Source organism: Anabrus simplex, chromosome 4 (genome assembly GCF_040414725.1).
Source record: "Anabrus simplex isolate iqAnaSimp1 chromosome 4, ASM4041472v1, whole genome shotgun sequence".
NCBI classification, from domain to species: domain Eukaryota; kingdom Metazoa; phylum Arthropoda; class Insecta; order Orthoptera; family Tettigoniidae; genus Anabrus; species Anabrus simplex.
The window spans coordinates 131624961-131651141 of NC_090268.1; the positions used below are offsets into that span (position 1 = coordinate 131624961).

The window sequence follows — 26181 nt, forward strand, 5'->3', positions numbered from 1 at the left end:
TTGCGTGTGTGTCTGGGCGGAGGTCGTGAGGGGATGGGGAATTCCATCCCTTCTCGTTCGACCATCAATGAGACATCTTTCCGTTCCCTCACAGTCTGGACAATATCGCCATTCAGACCATAGGAATAGCCTTTTCAATTCTTGGTTAAGTCTGAATTCCTACAGGCACCCTGATATTAATCATATTAATGTAACCTCCATTTTTCTCCGGGTACTCCGGGTTTTCCTGTCATCTTTCATTCCAGCAACACTCTCAATTAACATTTCATCTGTCATTCATTATAAATCGCCCCAGAGGAGTGCGACAGGCTTCGGCAGCCGGCACATTTCCTATCCTCGCCACTAGATGGGGGCTTCATTCATCCCATTCCTGACCCGGTCCAATGACTGGAAACAGGCTGTGGATTTTCAATGTAACCTCCAGACCTGTAAGGTGATGAAAGCATTGAATATTTCATCCCTTACTTAAAAAGATGAAAAAAAAAAAAGAATGGATCAATTAATCACATTTAACTTTATAAAAGACGACGTATTGTAAGTCATACATAGTCCGGTTCCGTGGCTAAATGGTTAGCGTGCTGGCCTTTTGTTCAAGGGGTCTCGGGTTCGATTCCCGGCCGAGTCGGGGATTTTAAACTTCACTGGTTAATTCCGATGGCTCAGGTCCTCGGTGCGGGTGCCATGTTCATCATTAGAATTCATTATAGGTAGGGCCCCATCCTCATAAACGTGAAGGTCGCCTGTACGGAGTTACTTGGAAAGACTTGCACGCACCAGGCCTCTTCGGAGGCCACACGCCATTATTATTATTATTATTATTATTATTATTATTATTATTATTATTATTATTATTATTATTATTATTATACATAAACATAAACGGAGATAGTTCTTCTGGCGAGGAAAAGGATCGAAACTCTTGTACCAATGACTGTTGGAGAGTTAGTGATAGAAACATCTGCGAGCACAAAATATCTAGGAGTGACACTTGACTCCAAGCTCACATTCTGGACTCATATTCAGAGAGTGACAGACAAGGCAGTAAAATACATGACTGCACTTAGCAGACTAATGGGAAATATTAAAGGTCCGAAATCCAGTAAACGACGTCTTCTCATGTCGACGGTTCAGTCAGTGCTTCTATATGGTTCTGAAATCTGGGCTGAATCCTTGAGATTTGCTTGGTATCGGAGAAGGATAGCTGCCGTACAACGGAGAGCGGCTTTACGTATTGCATGTACATACCGCACTGTTTCCGAACCGGCAATCCTCACGGTGGCAGCAATAGCCCCAATAGACCTACTTGCATTGGAGCGGCATGAAATCTGGCGTACCAAAGGAGAGCTGGGAAAGAAATGTGCAAAGAAGCGCGCCTTCAGTCAACTGATGAGGCGATGGCAACTCAGATGGGAAAGTGACCCTCGAGGCAAATGGACCAAGCGACTGATACCACACTTGGATATCTGGGTTGAAAGGGTCCATGGTGAAGTAAATTACTACCTCACGCAGCTTCTAACAGAACATGGATATTTCCGGAAATTCCTGCATAAAGTGGGCAGAGCGAGTGACGGAGCATGCATATACTGCGATGATATTGACGACGTATAACACACCTTTTTTGTATGCGGCCATTGGACAATTCAGAGATGATGTGTGGAAACTGAACTAGGAGAACTGACAACAGATAATGTTATTTCGGTGATGCTGCGAAACCAGGAATCCTGGGATCGCGTGGCAGTACATGTGGAGGACATCCTTCGTCAGAAGAAGAAGGATTTGGAAGCATACGAACGTTCGTAAAGAAGAAATGAAGAAAGAAGACGTCTGAAAGACAAAGCACGATATCACCCTGAAGTAATGCGAGAGTGGTTCCGGGGTGATGACTCACATCGTGGGAAAACGGTGTGTAGTTTTTAGTGGGTAAGAATCCCACACACTTGTGGAGTGCGGACCCTTCACAAGTGTCTTTTTGAAGATTTTCCACAATCCCTCGTAAAAAAAATAAAAAATAAAATTATTATACATAAACATAGAAGAATTACATCGCCGTCAGACTCACACAAACGTAGGTAGAAAGTAGGTGCTGAAATAATAATAATAATAATAATAATAATAATACTAATTAATAATAATAATAATAATAATAATAATAATAATGAGCAAGTGGCCGCGCGGTCTGCGTCAAGTATCTATCTGCTTGCATTCGGCAGTAGTGGGTTCAAACCCCACTGTCGGCAGCCCTGAAAATGGTTTACCGTGATTTCCTATTTTCAGACCCGGAAAATTCTGGGGCTGTACATTAATTAAGGCCAGGATCGATTCCTTCTCACTCTTAGCCCTTTCCTATCCCATCGTCGGTGCGACTCAAAGCAAACTATAATAATAATAATAATAATAATAATAATAATAATGTCCGCCTCTGTGGTGTAGTGGTTAGCGTGATTAGCTGCCACCCCCGGAGGCCCGGGTTCGATTTCCGGCTCTGCCACGAAATTTGAAAAGTGGTATGAGGGCTGGAACGGGGTCCACTCAGCCTCGGGAGGTCAACTGAGTAGAGGTGGGTTCGATTCCCACCTCAGCCATCCTGGAAGTGGTTTTCCGTGGTTTCCCACTTCTCCTCCAGGCAAATGCCGGCATGGTACCTAACATAAGGCTACGGCCGCTGCCCTTGAGGCGGTAGAAGTGGGATCCCTCGCTGTGTCCGAGGGAAAAACCGACCCTGGGGGGTAAACAGATGATGATGATGATAATAATAATAATAATAATAATAATAATAATAATAATAATAATAATAATAATAATAATAATAATAATAAAGCATGCTGGTGTGGGAATTAACGATGAAAGAGCTCAGTGTATTTTAAGTGAAGATTCTGCTCTATCTATGCGAAATTACAATACAGCAACACGACACCAAACTTTTCTTTTTTACTGTTGTTTAACGTCGCATTAACACATCGAAGGTTTTCGGCGACAGAAGGATAGGAAAGGGCTAGGTTTGGGAAGGTAGCGGTCGTGGTCTTAATTAAAGTACAGCCGCAGAATTTTTTCGGGTCTGAAAATAGGAATTCACGGAAAACCATTTTCAGGGCTGCCGAAAGTGAGAAGGTGGGATTCGAACCTACTATCTCCCGAATGCAAGCTCACAGCTGCGCGACCCTAACCGCAGCAGTCGCCCGGTATCAAACTTTTAACTTGGATCTCCTGAATTTAGAGCTCTCCAGTCAGGCGTGAACTGTACGTGTAAATCCACGTCCGCTTGTGAAAATTTAATAACTACCACCTAGTACCGATTGATATACTTTTGGGTTATGTTTCTAATTTCATAACAAAGCAAGTAATAAAGTATATAATGAGTGCGATGAAACGTTTTGTATCAATTCACCTTTCTTTCTTTCTTTCTTTCTTTCTTTCTTTATCCACTTACCCTGCAGGGTTGGTTTATTTCCCTCGGATTCCGCGAGGGATCCCACCTCTACTGCCTCAAGGGCAGTGCGCCTTGCTACTTGAGTTATCTAACGATATGGGAGGCCGCGCCTTTCACAGATGCAAAAGTTCTATGTTTGAATTATGGTATTTACTGTATTCATGGGAGAGCCTCCGTGGCTCAGGCGGCAGCGCGCCGGCCTCTCACCGCTGGGTTCCGTGGTTCAAATCGCGATCACCCCATGTGAGATTTGTGCTGTACAAAGCGGAGGCGGGACAGGTTTTTCTCCGGGTATTCCGGTTTTCCCTGTCCTCTTTCATTCCAGCAACACTCTCCAATATCATTTCATTACATCTGTCATTCATTACTCATTGCTCCAGAGGAGTGCGAGACTTCGGCAGTCGGCACAATTCCCATTCTCGCCGCTAGATGGGGGCTTCATTCGTTCTATTCCTGACCCGGTCGAATAACTGGAAACAGGCTGTGGATTTTCATTCGCTGTGCTCATGGGAATCCCGTCCTTTATCCCCACTCTCGGCGGGAATATGCAAATCCCACCATGTCTACCTCAATATTATATCCAAGAATCAAGTCCTCAATTTCCAAGCTTAAGGTTATGACATCGAACCCCAGTACAGTATTCTCTTAAGAATGCTGATTTGCGAGAGACTTGGTGGCACGTCAAAGAACATAAGGTAAGAAGCCTATTGTTGTACGTGACAGTTAATCTAATAATAATAATAATAATAATAAAAATAATAATAATAATAATAATAATAATAATAATAATAATAATAATAATAATAATAAATACAGCATTAGAAGCTATTATGCTTTTCAGCGTTCAGTCTGCAAACCTCTGTGAATTCACTACACGCCTCAACAATTTTCTATTATAACTAGTTCTGAGGCCTCGTTTAGTTCCATACCTCTTATAATAATAATAATAATAATAATAATAATAATAATAATAATAATAATAATAATAATAATAATTGTTACACGTCCCGAAAACTACTTTTACGGTTTTCGGAGACACCGAAGTGTTTTTTCACGTGCTGGTAAATCTACATAAAAGGTTATTCAGACCAGAGCTTCAGGACCTACAGGTTTATTTGAAATCCTAGCCACCGGAATGAGACATTTAATTTTAAGGCACATTCGAAGGAAGACTGCCTAGGTTAGAAACCGATAACAATCACTTAGAATTTATTTCCAAAGCTACTCTTAAAATAGATATTAAATGGAGGGGCACGTATATCATTAATACAATTATTACTGTTGTCAATACTAAACCTATCCTTGAGTCACAAACGTATGGGATTGATTACCAAAGATCCCCTAAGTTCTTTAAATAAACCATTCATCTGTAAATAATATCATATACTAAGTAGACGTATTTATTGACAACTGCTTAATAACATACATAAATAATTAACCTAGAAAGCTATCCTTTACTAACTGGAAATTGTGTTAATTTTTAATTGATCAAAATAATAAATTAGAAGTATCGGTTGTTTGGCTTAGGAATCAGCCTCCAGTTCATTACGCTCTGGGTTCGATTCCCTGCCGGGCTGGGGATTTGAAATCTTCTTAATACACATCCACATGTATATACAACACATTGCCCTACCAACCAATATAGAAACACAGAATAGTGAATACTTCGCTCCATGTAGGGTTGGTGTCAGTAAGGGCATCCGTCCGTAAAACTGGACCTAATCCACAGGTAGTTCCGATCCCAAGTAATTGGAAAAAAGCCAGTTAAAGTTAACAGAAAATAAATTAAAGAAAGTGTTATTTATTTATTGTTATTATTATAAATGAAGCTAGTGTATTCTTAAAACGCGAATATATTTAGACACTTTGACTTTTCGCACATGTCATAAAACCAAAGAGAGACTGTCGTGTTTATTTCCGGACCATAGAATTACAATATACGTGATTTAATGCCATGTATACATTTATTTACATTCTAATTACTTTTTAAAATAAGACACTATGGTATTAGGATATTCTACTGTGTCACCGATCTGCATCAGAATCGAACCCATGGTCTTTATCTCAGAAGTCCAATGCTTGGAATAACTACATTGCTTATTACACCGTCAAAAATGTAAGCCAGTTTCGCTGAGGTAAAAGTAAACGTCCTGTGTTGGAAAAGTACGCTGTAAGGGACCATTCAAGCAAGTGGTTAAGAGATGAATACAGCATAAACTTGTCCCTACCTTCCCCGTGTGCCATGAAGGAGCAGGCGCTTACACGACGCCGGTAAACGCTGCTACACAGCAGTAGCAACCAGTAGAGCTTGGAAAAAACAAAGCACAAGCACGTAGCTGCAGCCATGGTCCACTCATAGCGCTGTGAGAAACACACACACGCACGCAACACTCACTGCTGCACCCACATCGTGCTCACACACTGCCATGGCGTCTAGCTCAGCGACGGCGACCGTCCAGGCGCGCACGCGCACTAGCCGTGTGAAAACATCGGCCTCGCGCATGTGTGGGTGGTAATAAGGTGCATGTTTTGTAAACAGTCCTCCATAAAACAAGAGTAAAAGGATGCAGGGCAGATGTTTTTATATCTCGATAATGATAATTAGACAATAAAAGTTGGAAATTTTATGTCCAATATTCTGAAAGACTACAGTTGAGCTGGGAATAGTCGTTTAGCATTCAGGCGGGAATGGGAGTTAGTTTAATCATTTCAAATGGCCTTCCCCCAAGGCCTACGAGGAATAAAGTGAAATATGGCTCAAGGTTCATGCGACGAGGGATTATAAAGTCCGAGTTCGAATTCGAGCCGCAACGCCTTCCTCTGAGTGTTAAGAAAATGGTTTCAACCGGTTATTCAGTTCCTCAGACACTCCAAGCAAATATTGCGATGCCGAGTGATTAAAACCACTCCGCAATATGAACTAGATACCGTAATAATAATAATAATAATAATAATAATAATAATAATAATAATAATAATAATAATAATAATAATAATAATAATAATAATAATAATAATAATATTTCATTCTTTTTTTCTTAATCCATTTACCCTCCCGGGTTGGTATTTCCCTCGGACTCAGTAGGAAACAACGGTAAACCACTTCGAGGATGGCCGAGGTGGGAATCAACCCCTCTCTACTCAGTTGACCTCCCGAGCCTGAGTGGACCCCGTTCCAGACCTCGTACCAATTTTCAAATTTCGTGGCAGAGCCGGGAATCGAACTCGGGCCTCCGGGGGTGGCAGCTGATCACACCGAAGAATGAAATTGCTTATGGCTTTTAGTGTCGGGAGTGTCCGAGGATATTTTCGGCTCGCCAGATGCAGGTCTTCTGATCTGACTACCGTAGGCGACCTGCGCGTCGTGATGAGGATGAAATGATGATGAAGACGACACATACATCCTGCCCCCGTGTCAGCGAAATTAACCAAATTATGATTAAAATTTCCGACCCTGCAGGGAATCAAACTCGGGACCCCGGTGACCAAAGGCCAGCACACTAACCATTTAGCCATGGAGCCGGACTGATCACACCAACCACTTCACCATAGAGGTGAATAATAATAATAATAATAATAATAATAATAATAATAATAATAATAATAATAATAATAATAATAATAATAATAATAATAATAATTGTACCGGGAGGTACACCTCAACTCCACTCATTCAAAAGAAGCGCATTAAAGAACTCTATCTAGCAAACAAAACGTGAAACACCTACGGCATGAAGTTGGGACATTGACCTGAAGATGTCACTACTGAATAATTGAGAAGTTTGTCATTTCTAAGTTTCCTAAACTGATTGGATTTGTTTTGTTTTGTGTTGGTTTTACTTCAAGAAGGATAAGCTTTTCTCAATAGATGTCATTATAAAAAACTAAGGTCACGCACTCTGGTACAAAGTGGAATAATTTGTGATTGAAAGAAATGTTGTGTTTATAGGTTTTCTCAAGTAAATTAACCTTCTTTTAATTTTTTATTTCAAGGTTTGCAACACTTCTTTCTCATTCCGCCAGGCTATCACAGGCTTCTTCTTGTTTTTTTTTGGGGGGGGGTATAATTTTTGATTCTGACAATAAAATCGAGACGGTGTATCCGGATTAGTCCAGAACCCTCTAGAACCGTCCCCTCGGGTATATAAGCTGCGGCCTTTCCGGCTACCTTGTCTCTTGATCGCCGTATTTCTGAGAGTGCGTGTGTGTGTTAAGACAGTAGGCGAGACGCCTTATTCTTCGCCAGGCAGACCAACAGCCAGGGTAATGACCATCAGTCTTATTTTTCTGTAGCTATCTCCGCAGACTTATACGAGGGGAAGGTTAGAATTCCTAACTATGTAACCAACCCTTCCTATAATGTAAATTTTCTTTCGGATAATGTAATACTTCATAAAGTCTTAACTGTATATCGGGGATAGAGAGTGCGTTACCCTCTCGAGTTCCCCTTCAACTTGGTTTGAGGTGACTACGATTTCGTAACTGTTTTTCTTTCCTGTAATGCATTAACTTAACCTTCATTCGAGTCACCTCAGTAGCTTGGAATTACTCCCTGTATCAGCAGGCCGAGAGCCCAGTTAGGATTTTATACTTCATTATCTAGGAGCGCAAGTGTACGCCTCTATTGTTTGTGTTCAGGCCATTAATTTAACCTGTTCTTTTTCCACAAAGGCCCAGTAAGTTGGGTAATAGATACCCCTGTGTAAAAATGTTAAATTGTAAATCGTGCCTAGAGAGGCCAGATGTTTATAAGATTGTTAATGTAATGTTGCCTTGAATAGGCTGTTAAAATTTGGTTAATGTTGGAGAGCATGTAAGCTCTTTTCTAAGTTTTCTGTAATAGTGAGGGGTGCCTCTGGAAGGCTAGAGATTGTAACTTTTGGAGCAAAGTGCTCTTGTTTTGGAAGATTTCTCGCTGTCTATGTAAACTCTTATTGGTGGTATTGTAAAACTCGAAATCCGGGGCTTGAAGCCCAAACCTGTTAAATTTTCTAATCTTGGGTTGTCCAATTCTTGTTTTCAAGATTGCTATTTGTACTTGTCACTTTATTCTTTCACCAAGTAAAAGTTGTTAAGTTTGTTTTTGAAAAGAAATATAACCTCAATTTAAAGTTTTAAATTCATTTTGATATCGTAGTTAGACCTTTCAAGCCCACAGCTTATTTCACCACTTTCTGCGATCCACCAAAACACGGTAACAATAATAACAACGGCGAGCAAGTGGCTGTGCGGTTTAGGTCGCTTAACTGCGAGCTTGTATTCGGGAGATAGTGGGTTCTTACCCCGTTGTCGGCAGCCTTGAAGATGGTTTTCTGTCGTTTCCTACTTTCACTATAGGAAAATTCCGAAATTGTACCTCAGATATGGCCACAGCTGCTTCCTTCCCTCTTCCCTGTCTATCCCTTCCGCTCTTCCCAGCCCTGTACCATAATTAAGGCCACGGCCGCTTCGTTCCCATTCCTATCCCATCGGCGCGATAAACCCTATCTGTATTGGTGCGACGTAAAACAACAACAATAATAATAATAATAATAATAATAATAATAATAATAATAATAATAATAATATACTCTAGTTTCATAGTGTTTTTAGTTCATATTTATTATTAATATTTATGCCGTAAGTGTCAGCCATCTTATTCATTGCTTCAATTATTCCATAGGTAACACAGTCTAGAGTGGCACTCGATATAATTCACTAAACTATCTGCCCTAACTGGCACCAATTTTGTTTCTTTGCCATTGCTACCATAGAAACTACAAGAAGATGTGCATTCTACGTTCAATTCTTGGCGTTGTTTAGATCAAGCAGCCGGCCCATAATGTCAGCCATCTTTAAGACAAGCAATGTGAGGCGTCTGTCCTCCAGAGGTACGGCCATAAACATACTCTAGGAACTTAGCAGGGTTCGACATGATCTTACATAAGATATTGGGATGGGGGTGCCTCAACCCCGAACCGGCGCGTCCGCATGGCTGATGGGGGAAGTTCTTGTGGATTTGCAGGACAGGTGTGAATAAGGTTCGTCCAAATAAATACCCACGGATCAACTGATGCAAAAGAAAAGGTTCAACAGTCTTGAAAGCAGAAGAGGAATATCCCCAATAGTTTAGAGGGCGGAAGAACCAAATTCTGGGGCTTACAACCTCAGTTTTAATTCGAAGGAGCAGGCAATGCCTACTCTCCCAACTAACTTCAACGTAAGGCATGATGGAAACACCTTCAGGAAAGGCTACACCAGGGGGCAGCCGGAAACGGAAATCTCCCACCACCGTGACGGTGCAACCAGGCTTTGGATTTTGGAGAGCCTGGAACGTCATGCAGGGAAGAGTCGGAGCTTCTTAGAAGCTCCTCAAGAAAGATACGAACCAACAAAAAACATCTGCTCGGAACACTGAAGATCAACTCGCTCATAAAAGTTGGATAATTAAAACAACTTACTGATGTTTTGAGAGAAAGGGATATTTACATACTTGCACTTCAAGAGATAGAATTTCTTGATTCACATGGAATCTAGTGGTTATAGAATTTACAAAGGAAAACCGGCAATAAAAAAACAACGCAAATGTAACGATCCTAGGTACGGCCTTTATGGTTAAAAGTAACATTCTGGAATTCATCATCAATTTCACCTCGCCAACAGAGAGGATCTCGTTTCTGTCCTTTAGATCTAGAATTAAAACATACACGATTATCAATGCACATGCACCGATAAATGAAGATAAAAAAAACCGGAGAAGGTAGATGACTTTCGGGAAATTTTTGAAGACACAACGTCAAAAATTCCACAACACCATGTGAAAATTGTGGTTGGAGATTTGAATGCACAGATAGTAAAAGAAAGAAAGTACAGGAAAATTGTGGGGGCTAGCCAGCAATAACAGAACGAACAGGAATGGCGAAAGATTAATCAGTTTCTGCAGGTATTTTAACTTGAAACTCGTGTCTACACACTTCAAGGCACGCCCGAGCAAGAAGAAAACATGGGCATCTCCTAACACGTTGCTGGGGGAGTTCAGATCGACCATGTTGCTATTACGACCAGAAACCGAAGGGAAATCGTGAACGTCAAGGTAAGAAAAAGCTTAAACATAGATTCACACCACTACCTCTCAGAGATTAAAGTAAGATTACAGCCAAACAAACCAAACAAAGAACTAAGAGGAAGCTGAGAACTGATAAAGATACTCCCAAACAAAACAAAGAGACATATTGTGAAAAATTGTCAAGCTGAAGGTTTGGAGAATCCAACGAGGAAATAAAAACACAGGTGGTGGCATGAAAAGTGTGATGAAGCTTTGGACAGAAGACTGCAAGCATGGAAGAAGTGGCATACCAACAAAACCGAGGAGAGATGGGAAAATTTCAGGGAAGAAAGGAAGAAAACAGCTAAGATCATGCGATCAGAGAAAATAAATTATGATAGAAGTAGGATGGATAAGATAGAAGAAGATTTTAGAAATAACAACAGTCGAGCATTTTACAAAACCTTCAGATAGGAACTACAGGGATACCAGCTATCAAGTTTGTGTTCCAAGCGGGAGGATTGTAGTGTAGTACCGAACAACAAAGAAAATTGTCAGTTTCTTGCAGATCACTTCAAATTGTTGCTGAATTGTGCAGAACCTGTGTAAATATTGGATACGAAAAATCTATCTCAGGATAACCAAGATCCACGCCACCGAGTCTAGAAGAGATCAAAGAAATAATAAATGAGCAAGTTCGGAGGAGAAACTGCAGAGAAAGCAATCCACGCCGTCATAGAGAAATCTTATACACCCACTTCATAAGAAAGGCCCCTGGACGAACATCAATAACTATAGAGGCATCTCTTTACTCCCAGTAACATATAAGATACTCTCTAAAGAAGAACAAGCAGACCATCTCATTGGTGAATACCAAGCTATTTTTCGAAAAGGAAGATCATGCGCGGAACAAATATTTAACATGAAGAGCATTCTTAGAACAAGAGCTTTGAGAAGCCAGAACACCGTGGTAATATTTGTTGATTGTAAGAAAGCGTATGATTCAATTGACAGGCAGACTTTATTTAACGTCCTAGATGAATTCGGAATTGACAGGAAAACAAGAATGATAAAAATAACCCTGACAGAAACTTTCTCAAAAGTCAAATTCTTTGGTGAAATTTCTGATCCATTTGAAATAAAAACGGTAGTCAGACAAGGGGACTGCCTACACCAGTTCTCTTTAACATTGTTCTATAAAAAATCATTAGAACCTGGGAAAAAGTCTTGGAAGTGAAAGGAATATGAATACATTTAGGGAGGAAAGGACAGAACTTAGAAATTAAATTTTTGGCTTTCGCAGATGATCTTTCCCTCTTGGCTCACAACCGAGAAAAGGCTCAAATTATGCTGAATAGCCTACTCTACATGAGATCGCTGAGGAAACGGGCCTCAAAGTCTCATATCAGAAGACAGAATAAATGTAACATGGACATCAAGGGGAGATACACTTAAAAGAAGCATGGGACTGTAAAAAGAACTGAGAAATTTAAATATCTAGGGGAATGGATAGAACCTAACGGATTGGATAAAGAGGCGAATAGGGCAACAATTAGAAAATTATAATTAGCTTACAGGTTAACCCAGAACAGATACAACAAAAGAGTTATATCTCACAAGGCGAAACTTAGACACTACAGCACAGTAGTAAAACCACAGGGTCTCTACGCTGCAGAGAGCCTGACAATGAATAAAAAGGGTGAGCTTCAAGATCTTGAAAAAAAAGAGAGGTGTATCTTTAAAAAAAATTAGGATCACAGAAAAATGCTGATGGGGAGTGTAGGAATAGAAAAATTATGATCTCTACAAATACACCGAAAAAATTCACTGTCACCATGCGAAAATGAAGGCTAAAATTCTATGGGCATCTATGTGTCGCGCACTTTATATAGATATGTGTCATGTGACGCGCACTTTATATAGATACAGGTCATGTGCCGTGCACTTTATATAGATCCGTGTCATCTGCCGCGCACTTTATAAGGATACACGTCATGTTCCGCGCAAATTATATAGATCCAAGGCCTATGCCGCACACTTTATATAGATATATGTCATGTGCCACGCACTTTATATAGATCGAATAATAATAATAATAATGCTAATTGCTTTACGTCCAACTAACTACTTTTACAGTTTTCGGAGACGCCGAGGTGCCGGAATTTTGTCCCACAGGAGTTCTTTTACGTGCCAGTAAATCTACCGACACGAGGCTGACATATTTGAGCACCTTCAAATATCACCGGACTGAGCCAGGATCGAACCTGCCAAGTTGGGGTCAGAAGGCCAGCGCCTCAACCGTCCGAGCCACTCAGCCCGGCTTTATATAGATCCACTGTCTATGCTGCACACTTTATATAGATACATGTCATGTGCCGCGCACTTTATATAGATCCAAGGCCTATCCCGCATACATTATATACATACAAGGCCTAAGCCGCACACTTTATATAGATCTTTATCATCTGCCGCGCACTTTATGTAGATACATGCCATGTTCCGCGCGATTTATATAGATATATGTCATGTGCCCGGCATTTTTATAGATCCACGGCCTTGTGCCGCAAACTTTATATGGATGCACGTCATCTGCCGCGCACTTTATATAGATATATGTCATGTGCCGCGCACTTTATATAGATACATGTCCTGTGGCGCGCACGTTATGTAGATCCACGGCATATGCCGCACACTTTATATAGATATGTCACGTGCCGCACACATTATATAGATAAACGTCATGTGCCGCGCGCTTTATATAGATACATGTCATGTGCCGTGCACTTTATATAGACACATGTCATCTGCCGGGCACTTTATATAGATACACATTATGTGCCGCGCACGTTATATATATATATATATATATATATATATATATATATATCCATGGCGTGTGCCTCAGGCTTTATATTGATGCATGTCATGTACCGCACACTTTATATAGATATATGTCATGTGCCGTACATTTTATATACTGTAGATACATGTCATGTGCCGCGCACTTTATACAGATCCATTTCATCTGCCGTACACTTTCTATACATCCACGGCGTATGCCGCACACTTTATATAGATACATATCACGTGCCCCGCACTTTATATAGATCCACGGCGTATGCCGCACATTATATAGATAAACGTCATGTGGCGCGCACTTTATATAGACCCATGTCATCTGCGGCGCACTTTATATGGATATATGTCATGCGTCGCACACAGTACATAGATATATGTCATAAGCCGCACTTTATATAGTTCTACGTCATCTGCCGCGCACGTTATATAGATACATATCATGTGCCGCGCACTTTATATGGATCCACGGCCTGTGCTGCACACATTATGTAGATACATGTCATCTGCCGCGTACTTTACATAGATATGTGTCATGTGCTGCGCACTATTTATAGATCCACGGCATATGCCGCACACTTTATATAGATACATGTCATTTGCCGCGCACTTTGTATAGATACACGTCATGTGCCGCGCACTTTATATATAGATGCATGTCGTGTGCCGCGCACTTTATTTAGATCATTGGCCTATCCCGCACACATTATATAGATTAATGTCACCTGCGCCCCACTTTATATGGATATATGTCATGTGCCGCGCATTTTTTTATAGATCAACGGCCTTGTGCAGCACACTTTATATAAGTACACGTCATCTGCTCGGCACTTTATACAGATACATATCATGTGCCGCGCACTTTATATAGATCCACTGTTTACGCCGCATAATTTATATAGATTAACGTCACTTGCTGCGCACTTTATATATATACATATCACGTGCACGCACTTTATATGGATCCACGGCCTTGTGCCGCACACTTTATATAGATGCACGTCATATGCCGTACACTTTATATAGATGCATGTCATCTGCCGCGCACTTCATATAGATATATGTAATGTGCCGCACACTTTATATAGATCCACTGCGTATGCCGCACACTTTATATAGATATATGTCATGTGCCGCGCACTTTATATAGGTCCAAGGCCTGCCGCACACTTTATATAGATATATGTCATCTGCCGCGCATTTTTTTATAGATACATATCATGTGGCGCGCACTTTATACCGATTTTCATTAAATTCAGTTTACTCATTTTCTCGTGGAACGGTTTTGATATGGATTTAGCAACAAAAATCGAAATTCATGAATATCTCTGTCATTACGCTAAAAATGTGTAAGACATGAACAATCGGAAATTTAATTACATAAGTTTATTTATGTAGTATTTATCGATATTGTACCGGGAGGTGCACCCCAACGGCGCGCATTGAAATCTTGCGCCTAAAAGAACTTCTCTATAGGAGAAACAGTCAACTTGAATCTAGACCTACTTAAACCTTTACTCAGAAGATGTCACTACAGTAATTTGACGTAATTTTGTTATTGTGATGTTTCCAGTACTGTGTGAATTTCTACTTGGTTTGTTTGCCCTTCATCAAGAAGTTTGGACTTTCTTCAACAGATGTCACTACAAAAACTATGATCATGCAGCCTGGTGTGAAGTGGATGAACTTTGATTTAAAGAAGTTTGGTCTTCATAAGTTTTTTAACTAATTAATGTTCCTTATTTTTGGGTTGGAATATTTATCTTTTCTTTCCGCCAGTTTTGAATTTAGCCAATCACGAATTTCTGTAATTAATTTTCCGCCTATCACAGGCTTCTTCCTCGATTTTAAGTGTAACTTTTAAACTCACCAATAAAGTGAGAGGTTGTGGCTGGTTTATTCATGAAAGGTCTCGAACTTTCCCCGAGGGTTTATAAACTGCGGATTTTCACGTCTCTTGGCCAATTGATCGTTATCTAACTTAGTATGTGTGTCAAGCAGGAGGCGGGAGGCGCCTCTATCATCAGGCAGCAGTACACCGACAAGGTAATGGCCAATTAACATCTTTATTTCTTGCTAGCTCTGCAGTTTAACCCGAGCGAGAGGTCCGAAACTTTCACTATGTAACCTACCTCTCTGAAAATGTAACTTCTGCCGGCTTATGTAATAACTTCATAAAATCTTTAAATGTGAATCGGGGATAGAGAGTGATGTACCCTCTGGAGCTCCCCTTCATATTGGTTTGAGGTGATTACGTTTTGTAACTGGTTTTCTTCCTTTCCGTAAAGTCTTAATTTATTCTCATTCGAGTCACCTCCATAGTTTGGGAATAGCCCCTGTTTCATCGGCCTAGTGCCATTTAGGTTTCAAGTATTCATATCTAGGAGTGCAAGGTTTCGCCTCCTTTCATTTTGTGTTCGGGCCATTTATCTACTGCTATTTCTTTTTACACGAAGGCCCTATAGGGTTTGTACGAGATACCCCTGTTTCAATTTGTAAGCTGGGCCATTGAAGGCCAAAAGTTGTAAGATATTTTTGGTGTTGCCTTGAGTAGGCTTGAAAACTGAGAGCCTGTTAGTTTTTTCAAAGTAAGATTACGGAATGCCTGTGAAGGCTGGATATTGTACGTTGGGAGCAAGCGCTCCATGTATTGAGAGATTTCTGCCCTTGTGTAAATTTGTGTCTTTTGTAAATTTCAATTGGGAGCTCAGGAACTGTAAAGTGAGGGCTTGAAGCCCAAGATCTGTTTATACCACCAATCTGGTCTTTCCTAGAATTGTTTATTGCTACTGGTACCTATTACATTGTTATTTGTTGATTTTTGTAATTCTAAAGAAATATAACCTTTGTTAAAGTTTTAAATCAATTCGTGACATTATAGTTAGACCCATTCACCACGGAACCTTCTTTCACCTCTGCTGGTCCACGAGTAACTCCGTAACAGATATGACCATAACTATTTGAGAATTAATTTTAGACTTTCCCCTAAATTACTACTTCACTCAGCGTGAAAAAATTATGTATTTCCTAGATTTTAATGACTCGTTCATCGACTTACGTACCAATTTTCAGTAAATTCTCCTCAGCCATTTTCTTGTGATGCCCGTACAGACAGACATGAGGGAAAATTAAAAAGTGCATTGCATTGTTACCATGGACACGGCCGATACAGAAATAGCATTCTTTTTAAATTCTGAACAATGTACAGACAAAACTCTTATTTTAAATACAGGGTGAATTTAAATTATTTTTACAAACTTTGGGGTTGGGTTCCTTACACCAAAACAAGAAAACAAATTCATATAAACAAATGTCCTCAAATCATTCGTTTTCGCGTTATTAATTTACTATCGAAAATGTATGTTACGTTCAACAACCTTCCAGGTCAGCCAAACAACTGCATTATTCTATGCACGCTTTGGCTCATTACATCCTACGTAGATGGCAATATGTTGCGAAGGAGGTTTCTTTACTTTTTTCATTTGCCATTTGTGTACATGTTACAGTGAACGTGTTTCTTTCAACCATAACAGGTTGTTCATTCCGCGAGCAGGGTGATGACGATGCCTGTTGTTTAAATGTGCCTAACATCTAAGGTCATCGGCCCCTAATGGTACGAGATGGACGACATGAGATGATAATTAAAAAATTAAAATATATCCACTGACTAGAGTTTAAAATAAATGGTGATGAAAAATATTTATGAGATTAAAACAATCGGTGGATCTAATTTGCAACGCCTTATTTTCCAATAAAAGTATAGAAAATAGAGGTGATAATGGAATAAGGTATTGCCTGGAAGTACAGATATATATGATTCATGTCAGAAGTTAAAATAACACATTACAATACGCAAACACGAACTAAAATAGAGTCAAAGGGATAAAAACGCAGTTAATACAAATACACTAAGACAAAATACATTATTACACGCGATAAAAAAGACCACTATCCCTCATGAAATGGGTGACGAGGTCTGCTGACGGCGCAGATCGACCAGTTCCACGCAATCCGTAAGGATGTGTACCACGGTAAGATGATCGCCGAAAGTACACACCGGAGACGGTTCTCCTTTCAATAAATGAGAGTACGTTAGTATACCATGGCCAATCCGAAGACGACTAATACCGGTAAGCCCGAAGGGAAGTCCTCCATACCTTCGTCGTACCTTCTATCGTTCTCAGCTTATTTGAAAATGAAGCGGCCTGCCACTCTATCTCCCAATGAGACATGACCAGATGTCTCAACTGAGAGCGAATATCACTTGCTGGAACCTTGCAAGGCAACGGGGGCAGTGTAACTGCCTCCTTGGCAGCCTTATCCGCTAACTCATTTCCCTCTACATCCATGTGGCTTGGGAGCCACATAAACATGATTCTGGTGCCGGAATCCGAATACCCGGCCAGATCCTGGATCCGCTACACCAGAGGGTGCCGAGTGAAACAGATATTAATAGACTGTAGCGAGATCAAGGAGTCAGTACACAGAAGAAAGTGTCGGCGCTCATCGGACAGTGCGAACCGCAGAGCTTCACGGATAGCATAGAGTTCTGCTGTGTACACACTACAGGTTTCCAGGAGAGCAAAAAGATACCTATCTATGTCGACAACGAACGCACAGCCCACTTTCTTGTCTGTTCTCGAGCCATGTGTATAAACAACGATTGAACCCGGATACCCGCCAACAACGGACAGGAAGAGCCTCCGATAAATCGAAGGGTCAGCGTTTTCGTTTGGGCCAGTCTGCAGATCCAGGATTATTTCAGGTCGTTGTATTACTCATGCAGGTACCCCACTTGGTTGTCTAACTCGTAAGTAGGCTGAAATGATGACCCTGTGAATGGCTATACGCGAGGCTACACGGCTGTATCAAAGGTCGTTTCCGGACCGAAGACAGCTGAGTCATCCAAACTTTGCTGGTGTTTATCGTCGCGTTGCTGAGACAGGATCCGTAACACCATAGACAGTTGATCGAGGAAGACCAAGAGTTGCTCGTACGACTGTCCAGAAAGAAAACATTCTCCAGTCTTAATACGTAGACTTTCACGACCACTAAATGACATTATGATAATTATTTGGGGATATTAGGTCGTGTAATAATAAATAAATACCAGCTGACGCGTTTCAATCCTGCGACCAGGATCGTCTTCAGAGCAACAACAAAGCAAAATGGCTACGGTCACTCCATAGTAACCAGACTCAAGATAGAGAGACCCTGTTAGAAATATAGTTCATTCCAGGGCCTCCAAAGTCACGGGAAAGATGTTGACGAGTTAACTATGGAGGGTAGCCATGATCTACTCAGTATATAGCCGTCACCTTTGTTAACATTATTCGGGCGTTTAGCAATTTCTATCGCCTCACGAATGATTCTGGGAATAAAATGTTTCTCTTTACAAATGACAGAAGTTGCATCAAAAATTATTTGATGGTCATTATGTATGGCATGTTCTGCCACAGCAGACTTCTCTGGCTGGCAAAGACGTAACTGCCTGCGATGTTCTTTAACCCTTGTTGCTACTTTCCTACATGTTTGGCCGACATAAACCGATCCACAGGTTACCCTCCATAGTTAACTCGTCAACATCTTTCTCCGTGACTCTGGAGGCCCTGGAATGAACTATATTTCTAACAGGATCTCTCTATCTTGAGTCTGGTTACTATGGAGTGACCGTAGCCATTTTGCTTTGTTGTTGCTCTGAAGACGATCCTGGTCGCAGGATTTTAAACGCGTCAGCTGCTAATATCCCCAAATAATTATCATAATGTCATTCTCCAGTCTATCGAAGAAGATCCGAGTATTAGCGCAAGGCAAGTGTCTATGACATGTGGTACATCTCAAAGTACAGCATGGACAATACTTCACGAGCACCTCCTGTATCCGTATCATTTTCAACGTGTGCAGGGCCTTTCGCCCGCCGATTACCTACCTCGGGAAAACTTTTGCCGATAATGTCTTCCACAAACTGCCAATCCGTTGTTTGCCCCTTCAGTTTTGTTTACAGATGATGATGATGATGCTTGTTGTTTAAAGGGGCCTAACATCGAAGGTCATCGGCCCCTAATGGAATGAGATAAACGACATGAGAGATGGTGTTAAAATTTTAAAAACATATCCACTGACTACAGTTTAAAAAATGATGGAGAAAAATGAGGGTGAGATTAAAACAATCAGTGGATCTAATACGCAATGCCTTACTTTCGAATAAAATAAGAGAATCTACAGGAAAACAAAAGAATAAGGCATTGCCTGGTAGTACATAATTTACGAGAGACGTTAAAATAACACATTAAAATACGCAACACAAACTAAAATTAAGTCAATAGGATAAAAGCGAAAGTGACACAAAACACACTAGGACAAAGGACAGCATCACACACGAGAAAACAGTCCACTATCCCTCATAAAGCGGACGACGAGGTCTGCTGACTGCTCGTCATCACGCAAGATAAGGGAGATAGTACTCGGAAGGTTAAGACTACGGCGCAGATCGACCAGGTCCACACACTCCGTAAGGATGTGTACCACGGTAAGATGGTCGCCGCAGCTACACACCGGAGGGGGTTCTCCTTTCAAAAGATGCGAGTGAGTCAAGATACCGTGGCCGATCCGAAGACGACATAATACCACGGCTTCCCTCCGCGAAGCCCGAAGGGAAGTCCTCCATACCTTCGTTGTTCCTTTTATCGCTCTCAGCTTATTGGGAAGTGGAATGGCCTGCCACTCCATCTCCCAATGGGACATAACAAGATGTCGCAGCTGGGAGCGAATATGACTTACTGGAACCTGGAAAGGCAACGGGGGCAGTGTAACTGCCTCCTTGGCAGCCTGATCTACTAACTCGTTTCCCTCTATGCCCATGTGGCTTGGGAGCCACAGAAACGTGATTCTGGTGCCAGCATCCCAACACCCGGCCAGCAGGTCCTGGATTAGCTGCACCAGAGGGTGCCGAGGGAAACAGGTATCTATAGACTGGAGCGAACTCAAGGAGTCGGTACACAGAAGAAAGTGTCGGCGCTCATTGTACAGTGCGTACCGCAGAGCTTCATAGATAGCATAGAGCTCTGCTGTGTACACACTACAGGTTGCCGGAAGAGCAAAAAGGAACCTATCATTGTTAACAACGAACGCACAGCCCACCTTCGTATCTGACCTTGAACTATCCGTGTAGACGACGACTGAACCTGGATAGCGGCCAACAACGGACAGGAAGAGCCTCCGATAAATCGAAGGGTCCGTGTTTTCCTTTGGGCCAGTGTGCAGATCCAGGATTACTTCAGGTCGTCGTACGACCCACGGAGGTACCCCACTTGGTTGTCTGACAAGGCAAGGAACCGAAGGTACGTCAAACAATTCGGAAATGCTATCCAAGCGTATCCCAACCAGCCGCGTCGCTCGAGGACGAGCAGCGTACAACAAACGGTTGCCATTGTTGAACACGCAAGGATAGCTTGGATGAAGTGCCATCTGTCGCAAATTTGCAGCATATGTAAGTAGAAGTTGCTGGCGCCTCAGGTGTAAAGACGGCACACCAGACTCAGCGAGCAGGCTAGCGATGGGGCTTGTACGAAAAGCTCCCGTCGCCAACCTAACCCCGCTGTGGTGGATACTGTTCAGCTTCGCAAGAACGCTTGGTCTTGCGGAGCCATATGCTGCACTGCCGTTGTCTAACCGGGATAAAATGTGTGCCCGATAGAATCGCAGGAGCACCGTGCGGTCAGCCCCCCAAGAAGTGCTGCTAAGAAACTTAATGATATTAAGCTTCCTAGTGCATCGCACTTTTAACTGCCGCACGTGTGGCTCCCACGATAATTTACTGTCAAAAAGGAGCCCAAGAAATCGGTAAGTGTCAACAACTGGAAGAACGATGTTGTCTAAATAAAGCTCAGGATGGGGGTGAAGAGTACGTTGACGACAAAAGTGGACAACGGAGGTCTTTGCGGCAGAAAACCGAAAGCCATGTTCTAAGGTCCACTGCTCCACCCTCCTAATAGCGTGTTGTAATTGTCACTCTGCGACTGCCATATTACGCGAGCTATAGTGCAGGGCAAAATCGTCCACATATAGCGACGGTATAACTGCTGAACCAGCAGCAGCAACAATACCGTTGATGGCAATTGCGAACAGAGTGACACTAAGGACCGATCCCTGTGGGACTCCATTTTCTTGTACGTGGTATTGCGAATATGTCCTCCCTACTCGGACACGGAATAGACGGAGGGACAAGAAATTCGCAATAAACGCCGGCAAGTTACCTCGGAATCTCCATTGATGCAGGGCTGAAAGGATACCATATCGCCATGTGGTGTCATAAGCCTTCTCTAAGTCAAAGAAAACAGCCACCAAGTGCTGTTTGCGGAGAAACGCATCCTGGATAGAGCTTTCCAGCCGTACCAAGTGGTCAGTGGTGGATCGAGCGGCTCGAAATCCACATTGGTACTCGGACAAGAGTCCTTGTTTCTCCAGACACCACACAAGCCGGCGATTAACCATCCTCTCAAACAGCTTACACAGGCAGTTTGTAAGGCAAATCGGTCGGTAACTTCCTGCATACTTAGGATCTTTGTCAGGCTTGAGGACAGGAATAACTATGCCCTCTCGCCACTGAGACGGAAAATCACCCTCCATCCAGATTCGGTTGAACACACGAAGGAGATAGAGTAGACTATCATCACTAAGGTGTTTCAACATCTGGTTATGGATGTTGTCCGGTCCAGGAGACGTGTCCTTGCAAAGCGCTAAGGCGCTGCGGAGTTCCCACTTCGTTAAGGGCACGTTGTAGTCCTCTGAAGCTTGAGAGGCAAAACTAAGGTGAGAACGTTCCGCCTCCCGCTTCAGAGCGAGGAAATCTGGATGGTAATTCCCGGAGCCAGATACATCCGCGAAATGACTAGCGAGGTGGTCAGCAATCAGAGGGTTTCAGGGACGATATTGCCTTCAATGGAAATTCCCGGTACAGAAGATGATCCTTGGATACCCGAAATACGTCGAAGCTTAGTCCACACCTGAGATGATGGAGTATGTGATGTCATAGACGACACATATCTCTCCCATGAAGCCTTCTTACTTTGGCGAATAAGAACTCGCGCCTTAGCGCGGAGTTTCTTAAATGTTACCAAGTTGGCCGCAGTGGGCTGTCTACGGTAATGTTTGTGAGCGCGACGGCGTTGTTTGATAGCTGCTGCTATGTCTTCGTTCCACCAAGGAACGAGCTTTCGGCGAGGAGTCCCCGAGTAGAACGGAATGGACTCCTCAGCAGCAGCAAGAATAACCTGGGTGATGTAAGTTATTTCCTCGCCTACGGTCCGCCTGATTTTGTCGTTAAAGACAGCTAGTGATGTGTACTTTGGCCAATCAGCATGTTTAAAAATCCATCGAGGGGGAGCCTCGACGGATTTGTGGTTCAGCAAAGTAAGAATTATGGGAAAATTGTCACTGTCACAAAGATCGTCGTGTGTGTTCCACCGAAACAGCGGAACCAACGTTCGGCTGCACAGACTTACGTCTATGCGAGAATAAGTGCCGTAACGTACACTGAAGTGTGTTGGTTCCCCTGTGTTCAAAATACATAAATCCAGCTCTGTTACTAATGTTTCCAGCTCTCTTCCCCGGGGGCAAGGCGACTCAGAGCCCCAGATGGGGTGATGGGCGTTGAAATCGCCCAACAAGAGGAAGGGAGGTGGAAGCTGATCTAGAAGATCAGTGACATCATTGATGTTAAGAGCCTCACCTGGTGGAAAATAAACATTACACACTGTAGTTATGACAGGCAGCGGTACGCGAACAGCTACAGCCTCCAGCGGGGTTCGTATTGGAACCTCCTCGCTGTAGGTATCAGAACGGACAAAAATGCCAACGCCACCGGAAGCCCGGTGAGCATAATGTCGTTCTGTCGAGTATAGTCGAAAATTTCTCAGTACCGTATGATGACCAGGTCGGAAATTTGTTTCCTGAATACAGACTATACTCGCCGAATACTCGCTAATGAGCTGGCGCAACTCGGCAAGATGCCTATCATAACCGTTACAATTCCATTGTAACAGTGCCATAATGTAAGTGTGGACTATTGTGGTTTAGGTTAGGAGCAGCGTAATGCCACCTAACCTAACCTACACTCACCTCCCCATCCGAGGATGGAGATTCATGCTCCACGTACATCTCCCCGCCACTAGACGAGGTGAAGCATGCCTTCAATTTCTTCGACGTTGTTTTGGGGTGGGGTTTCCTCTTACGAGGGGAGCGCGCAGGTCTTCTAGGAGGAAGACCCGCTGGCGTGGAATCAGGCCCTCCGGGTGGAGGGCGTGAAGCCCCATTCGTAGGAGAAGTGGAAGAACGCCTGCTAAGGTCGCTCTTCTTCCCCACAGTCGATTCTTGTTGAGACGTTCTGGGAGGTGGTTTCCCAGCCCTGGTCGACGATGCCGCCTCCGCCGGCTTGGGCTCGGCTGTCGCCGACCTCGGGAGGGAAGGAGACGTTGTCTCCTTCCCCTTTTGTGCCGGCGTAGGTTTCCTAGCCGGCACAGGTATGTTGGTGGTCGAAGGCCGGGACGGACCCACCTTCGAGCTGGTTCTCTTTGGCTTGGGCGCAGCGATCTTCTGGGCAGGTGTTCCAGTTGAAAATGAGGAACCTGGCAGGGACTGTGCTATCAAGCTGAAGTCAAGTGTCTTGGCCGGTGCATTCAGAGAATTAAACTTACGGCGCGCTTCCTGGTAGGAAAGACCATCCAGGGTCTTGATCTCCTGGATCTTCTTCTCGCTCAGATAGGTCGGACAATTCCGATCCCGAGGAGAATGAAGACCAGAGCAGTTAGTGCACTTGAACGGAGGTGTACACTCCTCCGCGCCGTGAGCTACTTTCCCACATGTACCACACACTGACGGATTCGAACAACGAGATACCATGTGTCCGAATCTCTGGCATTGATAGCATCGCATAGGAGGCGGGATGTACGGCCTCACATCGCAACGATAGGTTGTTACCTTGACTTTCTCGGGCAACACTGACAATTTGAAGGAGACTATGAACGCACCCGTGGTAACGTCTTCTCCGTTGACTTTGCGTGTGATACGCCGGACGTGGGTCACGCCACGGTGCTTCATTTCTTCCATCAATTCATCGTCAGTGTTCAGGACGAGATCACGGTGGAAAATAACTCCACGAACCAGATTCAATGTTTTGTGCTCTTCCTCTTTGACGGGGATGTCGCCAAAATGGTCGCACTTAAGCAATTGATCGGCCTGGAGCGCAGTGCTCGTCTTCAGTAGCAAACCACCATTGCGCATTTTCTTCAGGTCCGCAAGTTCGCCATATACACCTTCGATGTACCCACTGAATAGAATGGATTTAACCAGCTTGAAGTCCTGCCCATCGGTTCTGGTAGCAACCAGGAACCTAGGGAAGCTGGATCCCAAATTCAATCGCTGCGCCTGTTCCCAAGGGGTTGCCCCCCTTAGAGAATCCAAAGTTAAGACTTGTGTAGCGAACTACCCGAGGTTGCTGGCGGAAGTTGTTTCGACGCCATACCCGAAAGTATCCTCCCCGAATGCCACCCACTCCGATCAGGGGTCTCTGTAGCCGAACCAAGCAGCCAAGGCAATACCCACCTGGTCATAGCAGGTATTGCCCGGGGTCCGATGTTGAACGATGCCTAATACGGGATGACTGAGGCAATGAGCACTAGGACTCCCTTCCTCCAGTCACCCGCAATAGCATGTACCCCATAGCGTGTACAGAGCACTAACATTAGGAAAAATAAATAAAAATAATTAATAATAATATGTCCTTCTGGCATTCGGCTGTGCGGGGACCTGCGTTGTCAGGCGGATACCACTGCACGGGTACATGACACTCCCACCCGCCGCGTCCTGGGTGGTTGCTGGTACGGGCTTTTGAGCGTAGTCGCACACATAGGAGCTCCATCGCCGAGCAGCACGCACATCAAAATTTTGAGTGGTCTACATCTGACCCTCAGAAAAATAATAAAAAATAAAGAGGGGACCATGGCCACATAACCCTTTAAGTCGCCTTCTACGACAGGCAGGGATTACCTATGGATGTATTCAACCTCTCCCATCCACAGGAGGTCCAACACATTATACCAAACCACAATCCATGTCCGCGCCAATGTCGCCCCTTTTTGTCGCCTCTTACGACAGGCAGGGGATACCGCGGGTGTATTCTACATGTGCGTCCCCCACCCGCAGGGGGTAGCGTGTTTGGTCCGCGAGAGGTATTTCATTTCCCTCAAGTCCGCCGGCAAGCCGGTTAGGACCCCCCTATCCGCCACCTGGGACGCGCCACGTGGGAGTATCACCTCTCCCCCTGCTACGCCTGCGTAGCAGGTTCGTGGTGTTTACAGATGAGGCAACATTGGAAGAGATGGAATAACAAACTTCCACAACCGACACAAATGGGCAGTACTAAATTCTCGTGCTACAGTTCAGGTTCCACGAACATACTACGCTGGCGTAGCAGGGGGAGAGGTGATACTCCTCCACGTCGCGCGTCCAGGTGGCGGATAGGGGGGTTCTAACCGGCTTGCAGGCGGACTTGAGGGAAATAAAATACCTCTCGCGGACCAAACACACTACCCCTGTGGGTGGGGGACGCAGATGAAGAATACACCCACGGTATCCCCTGCCTGTCGTAAGACGTGGCTAAAAGGGGCCAAGGGGCTCTCAACTTGGGAGTGTGGATTGGCGACCACGGGGCCCTTAGCTGAGTCTTGACATTGCTTCCACTTACTTGTGCCAGGCTCCTCACTTTCGTCTATCATGTCCGACCCCCTTGGTCAACTCTTGTTCTTTTCCGATCGCGCCGGTATTAGAGCATTCGAGCGTTTCATTTTCACGACCTTCGTGGCCCTTGCCTTTCTTC

At 43.4% G+C, this 26181-nt stretch overlaps 1 protein-coding gene across 1 annotated transcript in view; it reads right to left on the minus strand.

Annotated features, from left to right (window-relative positions):
* The window catches only part of Dhit (Double hit), a 1255395-nt gene extending 1249733 nt beyond the window's left edge, over positions 1-5662 (minus strand). Inside the window, exon 1 of the mRNA XM_067145213.2 lies at positions 5656-5662. The gene's annotated coding sequence lies outside the window, so the exon portion shown is untranslated. The remainder of the gene's footprint in view (positions 1-5655) is intronic.
* Positions 5663-26181: the final 20519 nt, after the last annotated feature.